Source organism: Arachis hypogaea, chromosome 17 (genome assembly GCF_003086295.3).
Source record: "Arachis hypogaea cultivar Tifrunner chromosome 17, arahy.Tifrunner.gnm2.J5K5, whole genome shotgun sequence".
Lineage (NCBI taxonomy): Eukaryota > Viridiplantae > Streptophyta > Magnoliopsida > Fabales > Fabaceae > Arachis > Arachis hypogaea.
Genome location: NC_092052.1, coordinates 124,452,555 through 124,459,050, shown reverse-complemented (window position 1 = coordinate 124,459,050; position 6,496 = coordinate 124,452,555). Strand labels below are relative to the sequence as shown.

At 31.4% G+C, this 6,496-nt stretch overlaps 1 pseudogene; it reads left to right on the top strand.

Moving 5' to 3' along the window:
- Nucleotides 1-3,284: 3,284 nt before the first annotated feature.
- On the top strand, nt 3,285-5,390 carry LOC112763848 (probable indole-3-pyruvate monooxygenase YUCCA11; annotated as a pseudogene).
- Nucleotides 5,391-6,496: the final 1,106 nt, after the last annotated feature.

Below are 6,496 nucleotides of genomic sequence, written 5' to 3'. Positions count from 1 at the left end.
TAAAATAACAAAGAAAAATCTGAAAAAAAAGGATAACTTTGGAAATAAAACAACTGGAAAGGAAAGAAATAGCATTTAATTTAAAGAAAGCAATAAACTACCTTCGATAAAATCGAAGGACTTTGAAATCAAATACAAAGTACGAAAACTCTAAAAGGAATAAAAAGAACAACTTTGTTGAAAAGATAAATTTGTAAGAAGATAAAGATTACAAGAAATTAAAATAAATGTAAAAGACATGAAAAGAACCCTAGAGAAAAGAAAGCTCTTAACAAACTCAGAAATTCGGTGGGAATATAAGAGTGCAAGAGTGTTTTTTGAAATGAGATTTCAATCCTTGTTCTTTTCAATCTTCATCTATTTATAGGACTTTTCGACTAATCAAATTCAAATATATTTCACACGTGTATTAATCTTTAAGTAACTGTTTTCACGCTTTGTATGCTGTGAATAACTGCCATCAATTATCTTCACTCAATAATCTTTTTCGATAAGATTTGTCGATTAACCTTATCTCTCTCCTTGATACATCTCCTTCGACGAGTACTATGTCCTTCGAAAAGTACTTGTTGAGCCTTGACTTTGATATCTCAAAATTTATTTTATTTTTGACCAACGGGTAGTTTTAATTATAACATTTTACTGTTTTCTTTTTAACTTACTGCCTCGTCGATCTTCATTTAATTAGTAAAAAATGAATTAGTTATTAATGTTACCTAAGTTTTCTAAATGAATACTTGTTTGTTTGTAACAAGTAACAACATAGGAGTAGTATTAAAAATGGACAATTATTTGGGAGAGAAGAACCGAATATTGACTCTTAACTTATAAGAAATCTACTGAATATTTTATACATTTTAAAATTCATATATATGGAAATTAGAAACCATTGAAAATTTTTAATCTAAAATAATATTTTATATAAAAAGATATAGAAAGTAAATATTCTTTTTGAATTCCCAAATAATTAAAGGATGATGTTAGTTTGAACACATTTATTTATATTCTGCTCAATTCATTGAATTGAGTTTTAATTTTGAATAAGACTATAGGTTATTTCTGTAACAAAACTCTATTTCATTCATGAATAAAGAACAATTGAATATTACATAAATTAACAAAACCATATGAAATAAAATATGACGAGTCTCAAATCAATGTATACAAAAATGAATCAGCGTTTTATTATTACTCCTTCAAGAATTCATCATAGTATTCTCAACTGGAAATCAGCGTCTTATTATTCCTCCTTCAAGAATTCATCATAGTATTCTCAAAGTTTCCAGTTTACCTGGAAATGAACGTGTTAAGTGTCCTCAGTTTAATAACTAAAAAAAAAAATTATAAAGTAGGAAAAAAAAAGAAACATTTTCCTTTAAGATGAACGGCAATAATTTTTTTTAAGAGTAAATAACCATTTTTTATCACAAAAGATTCGAATATTGACAAAATTAACTATTAAAAAATAAAATTAAAGTTGTATCCATAAAAAATTAATTATGTTCGATAAAAATAACTAATTATTAATTTTTTATTATTTCTATTAAAAAATTAATCAAAATACCCATGCATAATATCCATATCTCTTCTATTATCTTTAACTTTTCAAATTCTTCAACTCAACTCTCTGTTTAATTTAACAGCAAAATCACAAAGAGAGTGAGACAAAAAAGATAAACTAAATACAACTATGCTAACAACTATTGATTTTCTTCTTGCAATCTTCTTCAATAGTTTGCCACCAAAAGACTGCTTCGCACACAAACATGGGAATCACAAAAATAAAGCAAGAAGAAACAATTAAATAAGGGGCAAACAAAACAAAAGTTCAATAAAAATCTATAAATAACTATTTATTTATTTTTTAAATAAATTTAAATATTTTATAAATATTAAATAGAGTAAATTAAAATACATACATTAAAAAATGATATTGACATTCTTAAATTTTATATTAATTATCACTCCTCTTTAGTCAGTCCAAGGAACAATCAATGCTTTTCCATCCTTTAGCAAGTACGAAGGAGGGGAAAAAAGGTGTTTGAGAGGGAATAAACAAATAGCTAAGTGTTTCAGATAGAAATAGGGGTGTTAAAATTCTCCGAAACGCGGGGATCCCTATGGGGACTGCTCTGAATGGGAACCTGAAGGTGGGGATTTTTTTCGTTGAGATGGGGATGGGACTAAAATCCCCCCAAGACACGCACGGGGACCCGAGCGGGGATCCCCACCTCGCCCCCGATAATTTCCCAAATTCTTGAGTTTATTTAAATACCCTGAATTTATTTCCAATATAAAGACTTTTTAGGGATTTCACCTATTGAAAACCCTAACCCTACCTTATTTAATGTCTTCCATTCTCTCCTACTACTCCACTTAGCGCCGTTTCGAAGCCCCAACTCTCCAGAAAAGTTCAAAACTCCCAATCCCCCATAGTTGTGTCGACAGTCACAGCCATAGCAGCATACCCTTTCGCCAGTCGCTACCGGCCACTCTTCTTGTTCAGTGCTTATCCCCTTATGGGCTATGATTTGTTATGTTGTATTTCTTGACTTATAATCTTGGATAAGATATGTTTGTAATAATGTTTTGTAGTTTTTTTTTTAATTTTTTACTATAATTTTCATATAAATGTTCAACATAAAGAGATGGGGAATGGGGACCCGCGAAGAACACAGAAAACGCGGGAAATGGGGATCAATTTTGGGGGGGCGAAAACAGGGAGCAGGGAGGTATCCCCTGCCCCCGCCCCCACCCCGCCCCATTTACATCCCTAGATAGAAATGTTGCATGGTAAAGTAAAAAAAATTAATTTTTTATTAATAATAAGTATAACATGTATAACCTTAAAACACATGTTAATTAAATCATCTTCTTAAATGATATATTACTCCTATTGTATAATATGTTATGTATAAAAATTAAAAAATATTATATATATATATATATATATATATATATATATATATTTAAATATAATGTTTAATATATTTTAAATATATATTTTATATTTTAGTTTTAATTTGATAACTGATTTTTAATTTTAGACAGTAAGAATAAATTTGGCTTGAAAATTACTTGACTAACCAATTAGACTATCTTCAAAACATATGCATTGCCCCATAATTACAACAAAACAAACAAAAAACTATAAAAAGATCATCACAATTTATGCACGTTTTCAATAATAACAGAACTTTATAAAACTATAAAAACACCAAGACTAAATTGATTATTCACTAGTCACTGGAAAAAAAATTGATTATTAACTATAACAATCAAGCATGCAGATTATTGAAGTACCTGTTGTGATTGTAGGTGCAGAACCAGCTGAAATAGCAACCGAGGGTGCCTCAACAAACTCAGAATCTCTAACATTGTTCTTGAAAGAGATGATTGCCCTGTTTCTCTTTGGAGGAAAAGAGCCTATGATCGTTTGAAACTACACTTAGGAAAAGACTTTTGTAGCCTTCCACATTATCCTTTTCCTTCTGACTTTCCCAATTTTGTCCCTAGGGTTGATTTCTTGCGCTACATTGACTCTTACATCGCGCATTTCAACATTTCCATCAACTACAATTGCTCTGTTGACTCTGCTTTCATTGACCAAAGCAATGGAAAGTGGAGGCTCCTTGTTACCAACAACTCTTCCGGTGCCGACGAGATCTATGAAGCGGAGTTTCTGGTGGTTGCGAGTGGAGAGAATAGTGAAGAGTACATCCCAAACATTAAAGGACTTGAGAGCTATCAAGGAGAGTCCATGCATTGTAGCAAGTATTTGAATGGGAGAGAAATGTACAAGAAGAATGTTTTGGTTGTTGGATGTGGCAATTCTGGCATGGAAATTGCTTATGATCTTTCAACTTGGGGTGCATATACCTCTATTGTCGTCAGAAGTCAGGTAAATTATTTTTCTATCTAGATATGTAACTATTTATATGTCTGTATCTTTGAAAAAGATGGCTTTATAATTTTTGAAATTAGAGTGTTAAATAAATCAACTTAAAATATATATGAGCTATTTAATTATGTGAAGAGAAAGTTTATCTAGCCAGCACTTAATTAGTAAAAAAAAAAGTGAATAATTTTATATAATTAGATATAATCTCACACTATTAAAAACACTAATGATAACTAATTAATTGCTACAAATCACAAAATTGGCTGGCCCTAACATTTCTCTTATGTAAATTCTTGTGCTTGCAATCAAATTGCATGCATTGCATCTGTTCTAATATATGAACCCTATAGAGTTCAAAATAACCAACAAAATTTAATAGTGGGTGTATGCTATTCATTCAGGTGCATTATTTTACTAAGGAAATGGTGTATGCGGGTATGTTGATGCTGAAACACTTCATGGTGGATAAAGTGGACAAGATGATGGTTCTTATGAGCAAATTGAAGTATGGGAATATGTTTAAGTATGGTTTGACGAGGCCAAAGGAGGGACCTTTTGCACTCAAAATAAAAGGTGGTACTACTCCTACCATTGATGTTGGTTGTATAGAAAAGATTAAGAAGGGAAAAGTGAAGGTAATAAATACATATATACTTGTTTAATGCTAGATAATCAATTTTTTAAGATCAGTCAATTTTTTAAAATTATTTTATTTATCTAAAATTTTAGATTTTAAATTATAAATCTAAACATTAAAGTCGGTTAATGTTGTTTAAGTAAAAGTTAATTTTTTTATACTTTTTTAGTTAATTAATTATAATTTGTAAATTGATTTCTTAATTAACAATGGGTTCTATCCGATCAATTAGTTATCCTTGTCTTAAATTAAATTTAGGTTTATCCTGGTATTTCAAGTATCAAGGAAGGAAAAGTAGTTAAATTTGTTGATGGACAACATGCTCATTTTGATGCAATCATCTTTGCTACTGGATACAAAACCAATGTGCTGAAGTGGCTTAAGGTGCGTATATTTATATTTTTATTTCGGAAATAATATAGTATTTCCTAAAGAAATAAATCTATTCAATGGATAGTGGGTATAGTAGTCTCAAATTCAATTTTAAATTATAAAAATATTTTATAACAAAAAAGAATAAACAAAACCAACTAGAACTTGTCTTATTTAATATAGATTAATAATAAATTTTGACTTTTTTTTGGTCTTTGTAGTGTTACCGTTTAGATTAATGTACTTAATAAATATGTTTGTGTAATTAATTGTGTTACATTTTTGGCCGTTCAGGATTACAAGAATCTATTCAATGAGAATGGAATGCCAAAACCAAGTTACCCAAATCATTGGAAAGGAGAACATGGAATTTACAGTGCTGGATTTTCGAAAAGAGGATTAGAAGGCATCTCATTTGATGCGAAGAAAATAGCAAATGATATCAACTTCACTTTTGTAACAGCCCAGACCACCCGCTAGCACGATATTGTCCGCTTTGGCACACAAGGCCTCACGGTTTTGCTTTTGACGATAGGGATGCTAGCCGAAGCCCCCAACACTCACTCGTCAAAACGCGTCATGCTAGGGAGAGGTATCCACACCCTTATAAGGCATGCTTCGTTCCCCTCTCCAACCGATGTGGGCCTTACAATCCACCCCCCTAAGGGAGCCCAGCGCCCTCGCTGGCACATCGATCCGGGTTCTGGCTCTAATACCATCTGTAACAGCCCAGACCACCCGCTAGCACGATATTGTCCGCTTTGGCACACAAGGCCTCACGGTTTTGCTTTTGACGATAGGGATGCTAGCCGAAGCCCCCCACACTCACTCGTCAAAACGCGTCATGCTAGGGAGAGGTATCCACACCCTTATAAGGCATGCTTCGTTCCCCTCTCCAACCGATGTGGGCCTTACAACTTTGACTTCAAGGGTCAATCAAATTACATCTTAGTGCTATTTTACCATGATACATGCAATTAAGCTGATCGATTTATTGAAATAAGATGAAAACTTTTGCAGTCGATTTTACGTAAAGTTAATAGCTGAGAACAATTAAATGACTTAATTGATTTAACTAAATTTTTAGTTAACTTAATTGATTTAACTAAATTTTTATCTAACAGCTCTCAATTATCAATTTTACGTAAAGTTGACTGCACTTGAATTTTCACCTTAAAATAATTGTATGGCTGACCCAACATGAGTCATATGGAGAGGTCTATATAACGATAAAGGTTAAAGTTGTATTAGTGTATTTTGTTTACTCTCATTCATTGTGGTGTATAAATACCTCACATCGTCCTTTTATTAATAGCAATGTATAATCACATTTTCTATATTAATATCAAATACAATTCACTCTCTTTTCTCTTTGTATCATTCTTTCTTTGTCTTTCTTAGCACACAAGAAACTGGGCATTACTAAGCTCAGTTCATGATTCTTCATTACTTTTTCGATTAAGTTCACATGGTATCAAAGCCTTTTAATCATCCATGGCTATCACACTTCCTTCTATCAGTTTCAAAAATTATTTGGCTCCAATCTTAAATAAACTTGATTACAAAAACTTTGTAACTTAGCAACA